The sequence below is a fragment of the Rana temporaria genome, chromosome 1, assembly GCF_905171775.1.
Source record: "Rana temporaria chromosome 1, aRanTem1.1, whole genome shotgun sequence".
NCBI classification, from domain to species: Eukaryota; Metazoa; Chordata; class Amphibia; order Anura; family Ranidae; genus Rana; species Rana temporaria.
This window is the reverse complement of record NC_053489.1, coordinates 573,606,046-573,627,638: the sequence shown is the minus strand read 5'-3', so window position 1 is coordinate 573,627,638 and position 21,593 is coordinate 573,606,046. Positions and strand designations below refer to the sequence as shown.

Genomic DNA, 21,593 nt, shown 5'->3' with positions numbered 1-21,593 from the left:
GTTTGTGAGAGTAGCCACAGTAAATTACTCACTACTAAAATATGACTTCATAAAATAGCACATACAATATTTTTGTAGCGTTTTGTAGTGAATGCCAAACCTTTTTTTGAAAAACGCTTTGCGGTATCTTACCGCATACACGGGTCCTCTAAGATAGTGCTTTGTGAATGGAGCCCATTGTATCTATGTTATTCGCTGGATTTCAAGACTATTTTCCTTCTCACAGCACCCACAGCCAGGCAAAAGGTATTTCGCACACTCTTCCAAATGAGTCAATAAACAGTCTAGGGTTGTTTTTTTTGGTAATGTTTTGGGAACAGTTAGCTTGGATGGGAATTAAGGGTGCATGGGATAGCCAGAACTGAAGAAAAACTGTAAACTCCAAACAAATGGTTGAGGACCTGCTAAGTCTCTGGCTGCTCTAATCTGTGAACTGTGCTGTGCAACAGTGGGACTAATAGTGCAGAAGCAACAAGGAATAAAACGCTCCAAACAGTTTTGTTGAAAACACAGCAGCTGGCTGTATTGCATGAAACCCGGCTGCTCTAGTCCCAAGCAGGGCCGTCTTTACCGCAGGGCAAATGGGGGAGCTGCCCAGGGCCCTGTCACTGTTGGGGGCCCAAAGCAAACCCCTTTGAAAAAAAAAAAACATTTTTTTAGGGGTCCGGAGGTCCCCAGGGGCCCGGAGGCCGCCAGGGCCCCAGATGACAACCCCCCTTTTTTTATTTATTTTTAAATAAAACATTTTTTTTTAATATATTTTTATTTTTTATTAAAGGTCCCCAGGGCCCCGGATGGCAACCCCCCTTTTTTTATTATTATTTTATTTATTTTTTCTTTTTATTTCTTTTTTTTATATATATATATATTTTGTATTAAAGGGCTCAGAGGTTCCCAGGGCCCCATGTGGCAAACACCCTTTTTTATATTTTTTATAAATGTTTATTTTTTTTTTTTTGTTTATATATTTTTTTTATTTTTATTTTTTATTAAAGGGCCCAGAGGTCCCCAGGGCCCTGGATGGCAACCCCCCCCCTTTTTTTATATAAATGTTTCTTTTTTATATATATATATATTTATTTTTTATTAAAGGGCCCAGAGGTCCCGGATGGTAACCCCCTTTTTTTTGTAATTTATTTTTTATAAAAACAAAATTATTAAAGTGCCCAGAGGTCCCCAGGGCCCCAGATGGCAACCCCCTTTTTAAAAAAAAATATATATATTTTTTATTTCTTTTTTTCTTTTTATTAAAGGGCCCAGAGGTCCCCAGGGCTCCGGATGGCTACACCCCTTTTTTTTATATATATTTTTCTTTATTTCTTTCTTTTTTTGTAAAGGGCCCCCGCTTCTAAATTCGTGGCAGCCCCCCCTGCGTCTCAATTTCAGGCGGCAGCACCCCCCCCCCGGTTCTCTGCTCCAGGGGGCCCATGCCTGAAGCTGTGTAAGTGGCCCCATAATTCCTGATGGCGGCCCTGCCGCCCATTAAGCCCCTGTGCTGCCCACAAATCAGGCTGAAAATCATCAGCGGCACGCAGCCAGTGACAGTACTGCTTCCCTTCCCAGTGTTTTAAAATGTACAGCACCCCTGGCTTCCCTTTAGACGTGCACTTCTCCCTTCCTGCCACTGGGTGCTGCTTGTATATAAAAGTGAATTAGAATGTGATTTTATAACATCCCCAGTTTGCTCTTCCCGAGGCTGACTTCTTCATGTCCTGCTCCTCAAGGTATGTCACTGTTTGCTAATCTATATTGTAAATAGAAGTTTTCTGTAGAGTGTGCCCAAAGTCTTTATAATATTTGATAATTCACTGCAGGTCTGGTCAGTGTTTTAAAAAGTTCCTCTATTTTACACATGGCATGGCATGGGGTCACAGCACCGTCTGTCCATTCTGCTTTAGCACCATGGGACCCCATGCCATGTGTAAAATAGAGGAACTCTTTAAATCACAGACCAGACCTGCAGTCCAGGCTGAGTAAGGCCTCAGAGCACGTGGCATTACTGTCTGTATTTAACTGCTTGATGGGCTTATTTTGGGCCTGGCTGGTTCACATGTATGTGTTTTGGCGGCCCACATTTGCGCAGGCACAGCAGCCCATTCATTTGAATGGGCCGCCATGCCTGCGTTTCCTGCAAAGAAAAGCGCATGCTTCATGTAATAGGCTGCTCACACGGCACCCCTATGCCCATGAAGCACTGAAATACAGCACTGTCTGTCCATCCTGCTGTCTGCTGTGACTTATCTGCAGTTCCTGCACTGTCAAACTTGCTGCATTTTTAGACGTTTAGGTCACGCTTTTAAAAACACAGTGCGTTTGTGTGTGCAAGAACTGCAGGTAAGTAGCATGGTGCAAAAGCAGAATGGATTTCAAGGCAACTGTATTTTTAAAATGCTGAATGCATCTTTTTTCTGCAGGAAACAAAGGCATGGCAGCCCATTCAAATCAATGGGCTGCTGTACCTGCACAAATGAGGACCGCCAAAACATACATGTGAACCAGCCAGGCCCAAAATAAGCTGGAGGGGGGCCCAAAAAAAATGTTTGCCCAGGGCCCAAACCATATTAAAGACGGCCTTGGTCCCAAGGTTGGAGACTTTAGCATGCTTCTGGCTGTCTTGAGCTGCACTTGAGCTACACTTGGTCCCAGACACATGAGGTATTGCACTTTACTGTCCTATCCTTCCCTTAGGGTTGATGACTGGTTTGTACCCACTGCTTTAAGAGTAGAACAGAGGGCTGTAAATAAAATAAGTAAGAAAAAGTAATAGAAACTTTAGTCTGTATATATAGTAAGTTACATTTCAGACGTGACTACACAGGAAGAAAGTTTAGGATCTAGCTAAACACTGGGGGCCAGATTCTTAAAAGGCTTTCGACGGCGCAACGCCATTTGCGCCGTCGTAAGTCCTAATCTGGCCCAGGGTATCTATGCGACTGATTCTTAGAATCAGTTACGCATAGATACCCATTAGATCTGACAGGCGTAAGGCTCTTACGCTGTCAGATCTTAAATGCAATTTTTTTTCACGCCGCTAGGTGTCGCATCGTCGTTTTCCCAGTCGTCTATGCAAATTAGCTAGTTACGCGAGATTCCCGAACGTACGCGCGGACGACGCAGTGATTTTATGACGTTTCCGTAAGCGTAAACTTGCCCCTGCTATATGAGGGGCAAGTTTACGAAGGTCCGTCATATGCCATGTTAAGTATGGCGTCGGGTCAGCGTCGGATTTTTCCGTCGTTTACGTTGTTTTCGTAAGTCGTTCGCGAATACGACTTTACGTCAATGACGCTCACGTCGGCGTCATTGACGTTTTCCGTCGTGAGCTGGAGCATGCGCACTGGGCTATTTTTATGCCCGGCGCATGCGCAGTTCGATCGTCGCTGGGGCGCGCTTAATTTAAATACAAGCCGCCCCCTTTGAATTACGCGGCCTTACGCCAGGCCATTTACACTACGCCGCCGCACATTACGGAGCAAGTGCTTGGAGAATACGGCACTTGCTCCAGTAATTTGCGGCGGCGTAGTGTAAATGGCTTACGCTACGCCGCCGCGGAATATACAAGAATCTGGCCCTGGCTCACTAAATATCACAAAAGAAATATAGAAGGAATTTAACTGGATTTCATCATCTTGCTTGTTTCCAGGGAAGGATTTCCTTCAGTATAAAAAACAAACACCCCAGTCTAATGCCGCGTACACACGACCGTTCCTGTCATGCAAAAAAAACAACGTTTTTCTCTACGTGATTCCTCTCAAGCCTGCCTTGCATACACACGTTCATGGAAAAAAAAAAACGCTTGATCAAAGCGCGGTGACATACAACACGTATGACGCATTATAAAGGGGAAGTTCCATTCGAAAGGTGCCACCCTTTGGCATGCTTTTGCTAATTTCTGAGCATGCACGTTTTTTTTCCCCTCGGAAAAGCATACACACGATCAGTTTTCGCGATGAGAAAAAGAAAGATGGCAAAAACAACAAGAAAAAATAGAGCAGGTTCTATTTTTTTTTTGCGGGCAGTTTTTTCGTTGAGAAAACTGCTATGGAGCATACACACTACCGGTTTTCACGACTAATCTAAAAAATGGCAGTTTTCCCGTCATGAAAAACGGTCGTGTTTACGTGGCATAAGCAGGGCTCAAGTTCTGCGGAAATGCGTGGGAACGGAGTTCCTGCACTTTTTTCACAGCAGGAACTCAGTTCCCTTTGCAGGACTAGAGCAGCCGAGCCGTCCGAGCCAATTCTTCACTAAGCGGCGATGCCCAGTTAGAGTCACTGTCAGGGGCAGGCGAACCTTAGTAATCCTTTATGTTACTGGCCGGTTCCTGTATGTGGATTAATCGGGTAGTGTGCGGGTATGCCGTCACTTCCTCCAAGCGGCAATGTCTCCTGGGAGCTTTTGTCATTGTTCCCAGGAGACATTGCGGAGGTCTGCCGCGAGTTATCGCAAGATTTAGAAAGAACTTGCTTATTTCTAAATCCCGCGATAACTTGCTGCAGACCTCCGCAATGTCTCCTGGGAACAATGACAATAGCTCCCAGGAGACATTGCGGCATTGAGGAAGTGACGGAATACCTGCAAACTACCCGATGAATCCATACAGGAACCGGCCAGTAACATAAAGGATTACTAAGGTACAGTGGATCTAAAAAAAAAAACATGCGGTTTAGTAATTATGCATATGAGCGTATAATTATTTTTTTTTGGTAGGGGAGTGGATCTTGGGTGGGAGTTCCCACACTTTTTTCCCCAGGACTTGACCCCTGGGCATAAGTCTATATATTTTTGATTAATGACGAAGGGTTACAGCCTAGCCCCAGACAAAACTGATTTATTTTTATTGTGGAGGTAAAATTGCTATCCTTGTCTGTGATCATACTGGAAAAATTGTCATTTACTTGTTGATCCTGTGACGATAGTACAAGAATGGGGTTAGTGACTGTTACTGGGGCAAAATAAATGTAACACTTTGTCAGAAGTTGTAACTTCAACCCACTCTATTAAAACTATGTTTTTGTTTGTGTCTCTGTTGGAGAGAAATCCAAGCGCAATATTCCCCCACGCACACGTACAGGAAACTGGCTGTTTAATGGTGCTGGGTGCTGTAATGATCATAGGCTCGAAAATGTAGATGATCAAAGTGAAGAAATATTCGTTATACCGGATCGATTTGTTTTGTATATTTATGGATTCGATTCGATATTTATGTATATACAGTATCTCACAAAAGTGAGTACATCCCTTACATTTTTGTAAATATTTTATTATACCTTTTTCATGTGACAATCCTGAAGAAAATGATACTTTGCTACAATGTAAAGTAGTGAGTGTACAGCTTGTATAACAGTGTAAATCTGCTGTCCCCTAAAAATAACTCCACACAGCCATTAATGTCTAAACTGCTGGCAACAAAAGTGAGTACACCCCTAAGTGAAAATGTCCAAATTGGACCCAAAGTGTCAATATTTTGTGTGGCCACTGTTATTTTCCAGCACTGCCTTAACCCTCTTGGGGATGGAGTTCACCAGAGCTTCACAGGTTGCCACTGGAGTCCTCTTCCACTCCTCCATGATGACATCACAGAGCTGGTGGATGTTAGAGATTTTGCTCTCCTCCACCTTCGGTTTGAAGATGCCCCACAGATGCTCAATAGAGTTTAGGTCTGGAGACATGCTTGGCCAGTCCATCATCTTTACCCTCAGCTTTTTTAGCAAGGCAGTGGGTATCTTGGAGGTGTGTTTGGGGCCGTTATCATGTTGGAATACTGCCCTGCAGCCTAGTCTCCAAAAGGAGGGAATCGTGCTCTGCTTCAGTATGTCACAGTACATGTTGGCATTCATGGTTCCCTCAATTAACTGTAGCTCCCCAGTGTTGGCAGCACTCATACAGCCCCAGACCATGACACTCCCACCACCATACTTGACTGTAGGCAAGACACACTTGTCTTTGTACTCCTCACCTGGTTGCCACCACACACACTTGACACCATCTGAACCAAATAAGTTTAACATGGACTCATCAGAGCACAGGACATGCTTCCAGTAATCCATGTCCTTAGTCTGCTTGTCTTCAGCAAACTGTTTGCAGGCTTGCTTGTGCATCATCTTTAGAAGAGGCTTCCTTCTGGGATGACAGCCATGCAGACCAATTTTATCCAGTGTGCTGCGTATGGTCTGAGCACTGACAGGCTGACCCACCACCCCTTCAACCTCTGTAGCAATGCTGGCAGCACTCATACGTTAATTTCCCAAAGACAACCTCTGGACATGACGCTGAGCATGTGCACTTCTTTGGTTGACTATGGCGGAGCCTGTTCTGAGTGGAACCTATCCTGTTAAACCGTTGTATGGCCTTGACCACCATGCTGCAGCTCGGTTTCATGGTCTTAGCAATCTTCCTATAGCCTATGCCATGTTTATGTAGAGCAACAATTATTTTTTTTAGATCCTCAGAGTTCTTTGCTGTGAGGTGCCATTTTGAACGTCCAGTGACAAGTATGAGAGAGTGAGAGCGATAACACCAAATTTAACACACCTGCTCCCCATTCACACCTGAGACCTTGTAACACTATAGAGTCACATGGAACCGGGAACTATCAAATTGGAATAAATGTATTACAATGCATATTTTATTAAACCATCCAAAGAGCAAATGATCTATGAAGATGTCAAAGAGATATGTAGTTATGTCCTTCTTAAAGTGATACTAAAGTCTCGTTTTTTTTTTTTTGTTAAAAATAATAAACATGTTATACCTGCTCTGTGCAGTGTTTTTGCATAGAGCATTCCAGATCCTCCTCTTCTCGGGTCCCCTTTGGTGCACCTGGCCCATCCCTCCCATTGAGTGCCCCCACAGTAAGCAGCTTTCTATGGGGGCACCCAAGCCAAGCCGCAGCTTCCTGTGTCCATTCAGACACTGAGCCACGGCCCGGCCCCACCACATCTCTCTCCCCATTGTCTCACTGATTTGATTGAGGCCATTCAACCAATGAAGAGGGAGAGTCCTGGACAGTCGAGTCTCTCGTGCAACATCGCTGGCTCGGGATGGGCTCAGGTAAGTATTAGGGGGGCTGAGGGGTGCTTCTGCATAGAATGCATTAAGATAAAAAAAACTTCTGTTTTTACAACTACTTTAACGTTCATGTTTGACTGTTTTTTGATATTTAAAGGTTGATTACAGCAAGTTTTTTTTTTTTTTATTTGTTTACACCTTGATTTGTAAGCATTTGAGTCAGAGAGATTCAGGCAAGTCTGGGATTGGATTGATCATCTATCTCATTAAAGTATCATAAATGCTTGTATGAGAGCAAACATATTTTATTTTGTTACTTCTACACAGACTCTGAAACAGTCATGAAGGTGATTTTGTTGGACATATGGGACTTTTAGAGGTGCAACATGTATAAATTCACACACTACCTACTGTTGACAATGAAATACTGTAATCACATGCATATACATTTTTCGTCTGAAAATTTAAAAAAATTTCGCCGCGGAAGCTACTTCAGGAATGGACGCATGGACACATTTATTGGGTATGGAGGAACATAATTCACTCAACTTTTGGTGTGTGTATATAAAGAGAAAGACAAAAAAATGTTGTTAGTATATCAAAAAATCCTTACAAATTAACATAATATATTTCTTTTTGAAAAATCAGTTTTTGTGTTAAATAATACACCCCTTCCTACGGGAGATCTTGGCTTTGCTTTGGACTTGAGCATGGGATTGTAGCGCATCCCGGGAAACCATCCTGTGTATCAACCCCCACACCCAATGCGGAGGTAGGGAGTTTTTTTTGTATTAGGTTATAACCCATTTTGTGTACATTGTTTAGTCATTCTTGCACAAGATTTATTATTTTAATTTGTAAAGATTTTTGATTTCTTTTTTTTTGTCTTTCTCTTTATATACACACCAAAAGTTGAGTGAATTATGTTCCTCTATACCCAATAAATGTTTCCATGCGTGCATTCCTGAAGAAGCCTCCATGGTGAAACATGTTGAATATTTCGGAAGCAAAATGTATATGTATGTGATTATAGTATTTCATTGTCAACAGTAGGTAGTGTGTGTACACTTATGACTTTGATTTAAACTGTGATCATTACTTTTTATAATATTGTCTTAATAAATACTTTTATATATTTTTATTTAAATTCTGAGTGAATTTCTACATGTTGCACCTCTAATAGTCCCATATCTCCAACAAAATCGCTTCCAATCATAGGGATGTTGGTGCTATATTCTTTATAATCAATTACATGCTGATATCTGTCCACTCCCTTTGACCATATTCTATCAGGGTGGATAATACACCCACAATACACATTTTTGTGGTCAGACATCAGTATTTAAAATAATCTTTTGTAAGGTTTATTATTTAATTACTCTTAACAAAATGTGTTATCTTTATTAAAATGTATATATCTTTCTTTTTTGCTTTTTTGCATGACAGTTTATCCGAGGCATTAATCTCGTTTGACCTTGACATCCACACATCAGGACCTCACGTTCTAATCTTTCACTCTTGGGACCTTTTTCCGGGTGAGTGGCGGGTGACATGACCGATTACTGCAGTCAGGCATGGGATGGTTTTGTATCAGAAGTTAAACAAGTACGCTCTAAAGATGACATCACCGAAGTAGATAATTACTTTCTCAGTCTTCAGCGTCTTGTTGAAAGAAAGACTCGCCTTCTTTGGCACGAAAAATTCTTTGATAAGTATGTGACAAACCAAATAGTACCATGGGGTTTATGTATTCAGATATTTTTGAATATCAGAAAGGTAGAACCCAACGTAAAGAGGGCCTGGGAAGCTTATTTACTACAATTATGCTCTATAAAAATGATGGAGATCCTCAGTGATCAGTACAAGACAGGCATTGGGGAAATAGATTTCAAAATGGCAGGATGACCACAGTAACCTGGTATCACATAAATGCTTCCTGGATAAAGATAAGACACTAAAAGAGCACCTCCCTAAATATGCCACTGGTCTAATCAAGACCAAAGAAAATAAATTTACAAGGCATAAGAAAGCTTATGACTATGAGCAGGCATACAAGTGGACCCAACAAGGGACTTTTTCCCATTGTAGGGGGTCCCCAAAATCAAGCTCCTCTTGCCACCAATTTAGATTGAGCTGAATCAGACTCTTCTTCTATGTCTTCGGCATCATATGTCCCAATCACCACCCGTTTTTATCAACCCAAATGGTGCATCAAGAAAAAGGAAGAATGGGAGTGAGTCAGGTTCCCAGGGACATCCAAGGTCAGCACATGCATCAGATAAAGATAAAAAGACACAATGGCAACGGTCTCAGAACCGCACAACACCTAGTACCCCATCGACCGGTAATGTACTCAATCATTCATTAATGACATTAACTACACCTATAATGAGCATTAATCCAGTATCAGTGCCTGCGGGACCTATGTCCCAACAAACAACTGAACAACTTTAATTCACAACCGGTCCCCCCATGGACATACGTACGGCACAATTTTCAATACTAACACCGTTGAGCCTAAACGGGTGCCATTGGCAGCACCTACTCCTATGCGTACATCAAGACAGTTTTTAACCACTTCCATACCAGGTACTTACGCAGCTTCCCGCCCAAGCCAATTTTCAGCTTTCAGCACTGTCGCACTTTGAATGGCAATTGCGCGGTCATGCTACACTGTACCCAAACAAAATTGGCGTCCTTTTTTCCCCACAAATAGAGCTTTCTTTTGGTGGTATTTGATCACCTCTGCGATTTTTTTTTTTTGCGCAACAACTAAAAAAAGGCTGAAAATTTGGAAAAAAAATTACGTTTTTATTTTTTTCTGTTAATTTTTTTGTAAATAAGTTTTCTCTTTCAATTACGGGCACTGATATGGCGGCACTAATGGGCACTGATGAGATGGCACTGATGGACATCGATGAGGTAGTACTGACGGGCACAGATGAGGTGGCACTGATTGGCGGCGCTGGTATGCGACACTGATGGGCACACATAGGCGGCACTGATGGGCACACATAGGCGGCACTGATGGGCACACATAGGCGGCACTGATGGGCACACATAGGCGGCACTGATGGGCACACATAGGCGGCACTGATGGGCACTCATGGGCGGCACTGGGCACTCATAGGCGGCACAGATGGGCACTCATGGGCGGCACAGATGGGCACTCATGGGTGGCACAGATGGGCACTGCTAGGTGGGCACTGGGCATGGAGGGGCACTGTGGGGTGGCACTGATGGACACTGGGGTGGCGCTGATGGACACTGGGGTGGCGCTGATGGACACTGGGGTGGCGCTGATGGACACTGGGGTGGCAGCACTGATTGTTGCCAGTCAGTGCCCATTTGTGGGCACTGACTGGCATCTTTTTTCTTTTTTTTTTTTTTTTTAGCTTTTTTTTTTTTTTTTAGCTTTTTTTTTTTTTTTGCCCACCCTGGTGCTCCAGGGTGGGCATCCCTGGTGGTCCAGTGTGGCGATCCGAGGGGGGGCTGCTCCAGGGTGGGCATCCCTGGTGGTCCAGTGTGGCGATCCGAGGGGGGGCTGCGCTGATAAACAATCAGCGCTAACCCCCCCTGTCAGGAGAGCCGCCGATCGGCTATCCTCTACTCGCGTCTGTCAGACGCGAGTGAGGAAGAGCCATCGGCGGCTCTTCCTTTTTACATCGTGATCAGCTGTGGTTGGACACGGCTGATCACGTGGTAAAGAGTCTCCGCCGGAGGCTCTTTACCGAGATCGGAGATGCAGGGTGTCAGACTGACACCCCGCATCACCGATCGCCGCGATGCGCGCCCCCACGGGCGCGCGCGGCATGAAATCCTGCAGGACGTTCTAGAACGTCCTGTCAGGATTTCATAACCACTTCCCGGACGTAAATCGGCCATAGGCCGGGCGGGAAGTGGTTAAAATAGTGTGTCCCAATTCTACAAGTGGTGAGAATCTGGAAACATATGAAATAATAAATTTATCGTCCTATCCGATATCAGGAGATGAGTCCAGAGTTTTACAACTTGGCCTCACATTCTGTCCGGATGAGGACGCGGACAAGTTTAAACTGATAAAGGATCTGCATCTCTTCGTCAGACGCCTAATGTACACAGTTTTGTATGATAGGTAATCAAATGTTGTCCATGATTTGGGGCAACAAAACCCAGTTATGGATAGTGTAACCTTTGAAGATTTAAAAGCCTTACAAGATTTGATAGATTTGTGGGACGAGAGCAACCCTGAGGGGGAGGGATGGGTCTTTAATCCATCTGGAACAAGTATCTGTGAATCACAGGTTTAACGGACCCCTCCACCCCCTCCCTTACCCTCTGCTGAGTTGTTTTTTGGCACACCCAAGTTATAAACCTAGATCAAAATCATTTCCAATCTTACAGGGCGAGGGCAATTCCAACATATGGTCTTTTGTCATCCAAGTCACTATGGAGATAGAATCCACCAATTGGCAAACTGGACCCCAATCCAATTTGCCTAAACATCTAAAACGGGCATTGAAAACTCTCAGTTCCAATAAAACCATTGTAGTCAAACCATCTGATAAAGGTGGGAACCTTGTCATAATGGATGTGGAGCAATATGAAAAAATGTGCTTTGACATCATTCAAAATACTAATTGGTACAGACCAGTCCAGATGTCCCTCATTCAGTATTACATGAGGAAATATAAAGATATCCTTGTCAGGGCTCAACATAGGGGTATCATTGACTTGAATACATTGACATTTTCGGATACTGCCAACTTTACCACTCCCACATTTTATGCACTACCTAAAGTGCATAAAAATCTACTTCACCCCCCAGGTTGACCGATAATTTAAGACTGTGGATCATTGACTGAAAGAGCGAGACAATTGATTGATGAGTATCCATATTCACATGTGAAGGTACTGTTTTCATATGTAAAAGACACCATTGAACTTTTAAAAATCACTGATGGTTTACAGATACCCCAGGGGTCCTGGCTGGTAGCAATTGACATTGAGGCTCTCTATAACTCCATACCCCATGTGAGAGGTGTAGAGGTTGTACGAGAGTTCTTGGATGGCTGTGACCTTGACTCATGGAAGTATAACGATTTTGTTACAAAAATGGTGAGTTTTATTTTAACACATAACATCTTTGTTTTCAAGGGTTCCGCCTACCTCCAGATACAGGGGGTTGCTATGGGGGCAAAATGTGCTCCCTCATATGAAAACCTGTATCCGGGGGGTGGGAACGAGATCTGTTTGCAGACAAATCGAGATTAGCTGATATTGGCCAGATTTTATTGTGGCATCGCTATATCGATGACGTCTTCATGGTATGGGCAGGATCAAATAAGGACCTGGTTACATTTCTGGACAGCTTGCAAGTAAATACATACAATCTCAAATTTACGTACAACTATGATAAAAAAAAAGATTACTTTCTATATGTGGAAATTTTTACCAATGAAATGGGTGAGCTCTTTTCTACTTTATATAGAAAACCCTCAGCTCATAATAGCTTGTTAAATGCCAGCAGTTCGCATCCGGAACAACTGTTTAGAAGTATTCCTTATAGTCAGTTTCTAAGGATTAAGCAAAATTTTACCCAATATGAGGATTTTAAAAGAGAGGCTGACCTGCTGTGTGAACGTCTCCTGATTAGGGGCTACAGCAAAACATGTTTGAAAAATGCCTTTAATAGGGTAAAAAATCTGAACAGACACTCACTCTTTTACAAACCCATGCAAAAGTCAACAACGTCCATACGTGTGATCACAAAATGTAATTGACAACATGCTAAAGTACGTACTATATATAACACATTTTGGTACTTATTAGCAGCCGACCAGAGGATTACGAAGCTTATTAAATCATATCCTGAAATCACATATAAAAGATCTAGATCGTTAGGGGACACCTTGGTGTCTAGTCATCACAAAAGTAAAGATATGGTTAAAACCAACGTACCAGGCACATAGCCTTTTGGAAAGTATAATTGCTGCCCCTTCATCATGGAGGGGAGGAATGTCACTCTCTCCAATAATACCATATGGACCCACAAGTATAGGACCAACTGCCAATCAATTGGAGCGGTGTATCTGATGAAATGCTCTTGTGGAGCTTTCTACATAGGGAAGACGAAGCGTCCCTTACTTTGTAGAATTAGGGACCATGTCTCTCTAATATCCAGATGTAAGATGGAAACACCTATCAGTCGACATGTAGGGTTGTATCACAATTTTAATCTCAAGTCAATCGTTTTTTTTCAGTCTAGAGCAGTGATGGCGAACCTGTGGCATTTTGAGCCCTCTCTGTGGGCACGTGAGAAAGTCCTGTACTGACTCGATATATCGCGTCCACAGCTCCCCTTCACATAGAACTACATCTCCCATAAGTCTCTGGAGCCAGGGATGATGTGTCTAGGATGGGCGTGGACGAGATGAAGGGTTGCTCCGGGTTGGATGGCAGGCGGAACATGTGGTGGGGATTGAGCCAATGGGGGGCCGTGTCTAGGATGGTGCGTGGACGAGATGAAGGGTTGCTCCGGGTTGGATGGCAGGCAGAACACGTGGTGGGGATTGAGCCAATGGGGGGCCGTGATGGTGCCTACTAAAGCTGCCCAATCACAGGCCGTTTTTATGCCCGGGAACTGACTGAGTCGGCAGATGCATTGGAGTGCTGTGGCAATCGTTAAAGTAAGTGTACATGCTGTGTGGGGAATAAATGTGTTTAGCTGTGTACACTGTTTCTGTGCCTCTTCAAATAGAATCTATTCCTTGGGGACTTTTTTTCTTCTTGTTCCCAACATTGCCACAAAATATGGAATTGTATGGTCAGAATAATGTTGTTTATATGCTGTCTGTGTTACAGCAGATGTCTCATGCTTTGTGTTGGCTATTCAGGTTTATCTGGCTGGAAATGCCTGCTAGATTTTGCAGAGATCACTGCAGTACAGTGTGAGATGTAAATATATAGTTTTTGTCCCTGCCATCCCCCTGTATTTCAAGATGCCAGAGTCACATGACAGACAGTCCAGAATCACTGGCATTATACAGAGAGGTGTAGAGATGTTGCTTGGAGTTTGCATTTGACGTGCATTGAACTGCACAGGCATTGTGAGTGAACCATTAGTAAAGCATTGCTACAGTTGTCTTTGAATGTACACTTTCAGAAGGATGTTTCCTGGACATTGAGGACTATGAATGTAGTCAGGAATGAGAGATTTTCTAAGTAGTCTTCTGCTACAGCAATGCAGGGCAACCAGTATGTCTTCAGCTGGAGTAGAACTACAGATCTCAACATGCCTTAACCAAAGAGAGCATAATGTGTGCCAGCAGGGAATGGGGGGACTGGGAAGTTCTGCTGCAGCTGTAGAGTTGCTGGTTGCATGTTACCCCCTGTAACAGGATTTGTTTATCATCCAGCCAGTGCTTCTACTGAACAACTAGTAATTTAAAGTACACCTGTCATGCAACTTGAGTGTATTGAATATTAATGTATAGTTAGAATAGTGATACTGATTGCACAATGCTAGGACAGCTTCCAAAAAATGTAACTTTTGTCAAATGTGTTCTAGTTTTAGATCTTCTTGTACAAAACACAGACTACATAGTGAATACACAATGATTTTTTATGTGTCCCATGTTCACCCCCAGACATCATATCCCATACTCATCAAGTTCTGTATATGTTGGCACTTTGGAATGAATACGTTGATTTTGCGTTGCAGTTTGGGCACTCGGACTTAAAAAGGTTCGCCATCACTGGTCTAGAGCATCTACCACAGCATTAACATGGGGGTGATATAGATAAAAAAACTTCTGCAGTTGGAGACAAGATGGATCTATTTGCTACAAGCTACCCAGTTTCTGGGCTTGAACGAAGGGATCAGCTACTGTACAAGCCATTCTTGTGACTGTGCCATTGCTCATGTGTGGTTACATGTTATGTTTTTATTTTATCTTGTTTTCGTTGGTTGGATGTCGAAACAGTGTCTGGGAAATTGTTTAGGTAAACATTTGTCTGCATTATTCCTCTGTCAAAGGAGGTAAATTTATTTGATAACTATCTGTATTGTACTGTATATACATTATCTGACATATATGTTTATATGTTTAGAACTTTTCAGATCTGTGCATTTTTCGGCATATCAAAATACACATCTCTGTCCCTTTATTGTCCGTATGAGCTCCCAGCATTTATCTAATTCACAAATAAGATTGAGGTGACTGTAGTCCAGATATAAGAGCCTTTTTTGGACTTTTGGGCTCTACTCTTTTATTGCTATATATATTACAGTATGTATATTGCAGGCATTTCTTTTTGAAAAATCTGTTTTTGTGTTAAATGATACACCCCTCCGTACGGGCGATCTTGGCTTTGCTTTGGACTTGAGCGTGGCATCACAGCGCATTCCGGGAAACCATCCTGTGCATCAACCCCCACACCCAATGCGGAGGTAGGGAGGTTTTTGTATTAGGTTATAACCCATTCTGTGTACAATGTTTATTCATGCTTGCGAAAGGTTTATTATGTTAATTTGTAAAGATTTTTTGATATACTAACACATTTTTGTCTTTCTCTTTATATACACACACCAAAAGTTGAGTGAATTATGTTCCTCTATACCCAATAAATGTGTCCATGCATCCATTCCTGAAGAAGTCTCCACGGCGAATTTTTTTTAAATTCTCAGACGCACACTTACTGTATATGTATGTGATTACAGTATTTCATTGTCAACCGCTGGTAGTGTGTGTACACCTATGGCTTTGATTTAAACTGTGCTTATTACTTTTTATAATATTGTCTTAATAAATACTTTTCTATATTTGTATATAATTTCTGAGTGAATTTCTACATGTTGCACCTCTAAAAGTCCCATATCTCCAACAAAATCACCTTCTAATCATGGTGATGTTGGTGCTATATTATTTATAATTAATTACATGCTGGTATCTGTCCACTCCTTTTGACCATCTGAAACAGTCATGTTCATACTCATAGTTTGCTTGTAAAGTTTTTATGGTCCACAATAGTCAACAGTTACCTAGATACATGGAAACTGTTCACTTCAAACATCCAGTCACAAGCAAGGACATTTTATATTTCATTAAATCACCAATGGAGAACAAAGAATACATCAATACTAATTATTTAAAGATAGGTATTTACAAGGATTATTATTTTTCATCCGTGCCTTAAAAATTGCCATAATCCAGAAAGGTTCAAAAAGGAAAATGTAGAGTTATGCTTTAAATGATTTTTTCCTAAACATAACGTTTTGAAAATGTAATAGCAATGCTTGCACATCTTCATGTCCTTTGGGAAGTGTATACTTAAAGCACAGCTTACTTCTCCCTTTAATTATGCACTCTTAGATCTCTTTAACAATTCCATATTCATTTTCTTTTTTAATATGTTAAACCACATTCACTACACAGTTTAAAGTGTGCACATGGAACAAGCAAGGTCTTTTCCATGCAACTTATGAATTAGTTACAGATTGTTATGAGCAATACGCATTAGCAGAACATTTGTGGAAAGATTGCACAATAGTCTTACCTATAATATGTACAATGGGGCATGACGATCTTAGGACAGACGAAGAATCCTATAGCTGGCCAGAGAAAGCTTTCAAGTGTTATGCCAGATTGCTGTTGTGCAGCAAGCATTTTCCTACAAACTGAGTAAACACCCTTCTTAGCTAGAAAGGACTTTAAATCAAGTTGCAGCCTCTGAAGCTTTTTCTCCCCAGAACCTTTCTGTCTTTTTAAATCAGAAGGATTTTTTTTTATAGAAAAGGGGGCCCTCAACAAGCAGATTGCTTAGAACGTAATTTATGCCTTGAAGAAATATGCACTTGAATATTTACTAGAAGAGAACAGCAAGGATGGAAAAACTAAACTAAAAATGGAATCTGCAAAAAGAAAATAAGAGAAGAAAAAGATATTCTCTGCTGAGTCTAGAGGTTTGATTTGGGAGACTGTGGCGCTTCCGCCTACGAGTCTGAAATAGCAGAGCACGAAAAAAAAAAAAAAAAAAAAAGACTTTCAGCTCAAATATTTTATATAATACAATAATTAATGAATTAAATAATAATAAAAAAAAAAACACAATGTTCTTTTTTCAAAGACATTAAAATTCTGCTATTCCAAAAGTTGTTTTTATACTATACTAGGATATCCTGTGTTTCCATCTCCTATGTAGTGGAGACAAGAACAGATGTATATAAATATATACATATTTTTACTGCACCCCCTTTTTTAGAGTTATCAAAGCATAAATATTTCAACACATAGGAAAATAATATTTCATGAGTCATTTAATACATCAGCTTACAACGTTACCTCTCGATGAGACCACCAACTTGAGACGTTGTCAAAACGTAAAGGGAAAGGTCCTCTTAATGATCCCCCTAGAATTGGGCTGACACTGTTCTAAGTCCTGTAATATGTACAGCAAGTTTTCGGGATAACCTCTCTGTCTCCAGGCTTTGTAAAACTGTCAACTATTATCTTTTTTTTTTTTTTTCACTCTTGTGTCTCCGTTGAATTACTTCCTTCTGACTGCTCTGGTCTAGGCTGAGAACTTGGATCCTCATTTGGTTTTGATTAAATCCAGACAGGCTGCTTAAATGTTCAGATGTAAGCATAGAAAAAGAAATAGCACACAGAAATATAACCACCAGATTTATTTGATAATTACTGTAGCAAAAGCTGGTATCTGCTAGTGTGATACTATTATAAACATTTTTTCTTCAATACATGACATGAAAGAATATTTTTTTCTCTTAAGTGGTTAATTTAGTAGTTTTCTTGAAATGTATTACAATAGGTTTATTTTTTCCTTCTAGTTAGTTTTTTTCCTCAATATTTCTAAATATAGGCCCAGATTCACATACATTGGCGCATATATATGCCACCGTAGCATATCTCTTTTATGCTACGCCGACGCAACGCAGAGAGGCAAGCATGGAATTCACAAAGCAAATGCTCCCAATGTTGCGCCGGCGTAACGTAAATTCGTAGGCATAAGCCAGCCTAATTCAAAGTAGGTGGAAGTGGGCGTGATCCATTTAAATAAAGCGTGACCCCATGCAAATGATGTGCCGAACGAAGGGCGCATGCGCCGTCCGGTGGACGCATCCCAGTGCGCATGCTCAAAAAACCCCTTCGAAAATACTCCCTAATATACGTCGAATCACTGCCTATGACGTGAACGCAACCTACGCCCAGCCATATTCACGTACTACTACGTAAACAATGTAAAATACGTCGGCTGTTCCCTGGTCCATACCTTTGCATGAGTTGCGCCTCATAGATTGGGAATAACTTTACGCCGGACATACGTCTTACGTAAACCGCGTATCTTAATGCGCCAGGTGCAAGTACGTTTGTGAATGGGCGTATCTCACTCGTTTGCATATTTGAATCGTAAATCAATGGGAGCGCCCCTTGCGGCCAGCGTAAATATGCGCCCACGATACGATGGCGTAGGAAACTTACGTTGGTCGGAAGAAGCCTATTTTCAGGCGTATCTAGTTCTGTGGGCATGGCGCACAGATACGACGGCGCACATTTACACTTACGCGGCGTATCTCGAGATACGTCAGCGTAAGTTGCCTCGTGAATCCGGGCCATATACCCTATTTATATCTACATTTACATTATGTTTCTTATATATTACCCTTTTAACTGAAGGAATGCAGAGAAAGATTTGATATACAGTACTGTGCAAAAGTTTTAGGCAGGTGTGAAGAATAGGGATGAGCCGAACAACCCCCCGTTCGGTTCGCACCAGAACCTTCGAACGGACCGAACGTTCGCCCGAACATTTAGAGCCCCATTGACGTCAATGGGACTCGAACGTTCAAATTCAAAAGGGCTCATTTTAAAGCCTAATATGCAAGTTATTGTCGGAAAACGGGTTTTATAACCCGGGTCTTGCCCCAGGGAATATGTATCGATGGAAAAAAAAGTTTTAAAAACGGTTGTTTTTTCTGGCGCAGCGATTTTAATGATGCTTAAAGTGAAAAAAAAAGAAAAATTCCTTTAAATACCTGCTGGGTGTCTATAGCAGTGGCACATGCACAAAATGAGATTACTATAAGAAAAAAGTAATTTAAGACTGCTTGCGGCTTTAATGTAATGTTTGGTCCCTGCAATATGGATGAAAATCACTGAGAAAAGTAGCATGGGTTTCCCCTCCCCCCTCCCCCCAGGTCATTACAAGCCCTTTTGGCCCTATATACTTTGAACAGCAGTATACAGGCGGTGCAAACAAGACAGGGACTGTAGGTTTGTTGTTAAGTAGAATCGGTTTGTAATTTTCAACTGGTACTTCTTTAAAGTGTATCTTCAGCCATAAAATCTTTTTTTAAGCTTTTCTGAAAACATAGAGAAGGGTTATCACCCCTGTAACATTTGCTTTGCTGTCTGTGTGCATCTGTACAGAAGATTGCACCTCACTTTCTGTCCCAATGACAAATGATTTTTTGAAAATGTTTTTTTTTTGTGAAACAAGGATTGTGATAAAGCATCAGTGGACAGGAGACACTTTTTACAGAAGAGAATTTCCCTTCCTAGGGGTAGATTTCCTCTCACTTCCTGTTGTCTCCTTCTGTTTGCAAGTAGGAGTCGTTTGTAGTTGGATGTTTGAAAGTAGGGGCCTGCCGTATATACTCTGCTTAAATTTGGGCCCTAGGTGTTGGTGTTGCCACAACACTGTAGGCCCTCACAGTTAGTCTTGGTGGGCACTGGAACGCCCTGCTGTGAAATATTAGATCAAGAATTGTAATTGCATGCCCCAGGGGCAGAAAAATTGGGCCTTAGGCACTGATGCTGGTGCCACAACACTGCAACCCCTCACAGATACTCTAGTTGGAGCGCAGAAATGAGCCCGCTGCAAAGCATTGCATCAAATATTGTAATTACACGCCACTGTTAAACAGGGGGAGATAAATTGGGTCTTAGGCACTTGTGCTGGTGCCACAACACTGCAACGCCTCACAGATACTCTAGTTGGAGCGCAGAAATGAGCCCCGCTGCAAAACATTGCATCAAAAATTTTAATTACATGCCCCTGTTAGACAGGGGCAGAAAAATTGGGCCTTAGGCACTGGTGGCGGTGCCACGACACTGCAACCCCTCACAGATACTCTAGTTGGAGCACAGCAATGAGCCCGCTGCAAAGCATTGCATCAAAAATTGTAATTACACGCCCCAGTTAAACAGGGGCAGAAAAATTGGGCCTTAGGCACTGGCGCTGGTGCCACAACACTGCAACCCCTCACAGATACTCTAGTTGGAGCGCAGCAATGAGCCCGCTGCAAAGCATTGTATCAAAAATTTTAATTACACGCCCCTGTTAAACAGGGGCAGAAAAATTGGGCCTTAGCCACTGGTGGCGGTGCCCAGAACCAACAATGTTCTTACAAGCTATCAGCAAGATCATTGAGGAGGAAAAGGATATTCACTCAGCATAACAGCATAACAGGATAGTCACTCAGCAGTCTTGAAGGGATCAGCATCAGGTGCTTGGTAGCTGGTTGTGATCCAAGCCTGATTCATTTTAATAAAGGTCAGTCAATCGACCGAGTTGGTGGAGAGGCTCACCCTGTGATCGGTTACAAAGCCTCCAGCAGCACTGAATGTGCGTTCTGAAAGAACGCTGGATGCAGGACAAGCCAGTAGCTCAATTGCGTACTGTGCAAGCTCTGGCCAGTGATCCATCCTCAAGATCCAGTAAGCCAGAGGATTTTCAGTGGGAAAGGTGTCCAAGTCTGATCTTGCCCCTAGATATTCCCGCACCATGAAAAACAGAAGCTGGCGATGGTTTCTGAATCCGGTCATATCTTGGGGCTGCGGACTAAAAAATTGTCTGAACGCATCGGTCCTTCTGTGGCTGACCGATGTCTCAGCAACACGTTGTCCAGGACCAGGATTTTGTAACCCCCAGTCTCTGGGAACGCGTTGCACAGACCTTTCTGCAAGGCCCCCTGAAGATGTTTCATCTTCTGCTCCCTCTGCGACGGCAAGATAAGGTCCGCAACCTTACTCTTGTAACGTGGATCAAGGAGAGTTGCCAGCCAGTAATGATCCCTCTCCTTGATAGCACGAATACGAGGATGCTTGCACAGGCTTTGCAGGATCAGGGAGGCCATGCAGCGTAGGTTTGCTGAAGCATTCGGTGTGGAGTCCTCTGGGTTACTGAGGACGACATGATCCGCAGCCACCCCATCCCAGCCACGTAGAAGTCCATGGGTTCCTTGGGACTGTAATTGGTCCCTTGAAGACTGCTGCTGCTGATGCTGAGTGCTAGGCTCCACCTCCATGCTGACACAATCCTCCTCCTCCTCGTCCACTTCCTGTGTGATAGGCAAGCAAGCAGGAACACTGTGTGGATAAAGGGGGCCTTGAGAGGTAAGGAAGTCCTCCTCTTGCACACTCTGTTCTGCCTCAAGGGCCCTGTCCATTATTCCATGCAGCGTGTGCTCCAACATGTGAATAAGAGGGACAGTCTCACTGATGCATGCACTGTCACTGCTCACCATCCTCGTGGCCTCCTCAAATGGTGACAGAACAGTGCATTCATCCCTGATCAAGGCC

General features: G+C 42.6%; 1 protein-coding gene across 1 annotated transcript in view; it reads right to left on the bottom strand.

Moving 5' to 3' along the window:
• DLC1 (DLC1 Rho GTPase activating protein) overlaps positions 1-17,510 on the bottom strand; it is a 540,558-nt gene extending 523,048 nt beyond the window's left edge. The window contains exon 1 of the mRNA XM_040334678.1: positions 17,334-17,510. The gene's annotated coding sequence lies outside the window, so the exon portion shown is untranslated. The remainder of the gene's footprint in view (positions 1-17,333) is intronic.
• Between the last annotated feature and the right edge of the window lie 4,083 nt (positions 17,511-21,593).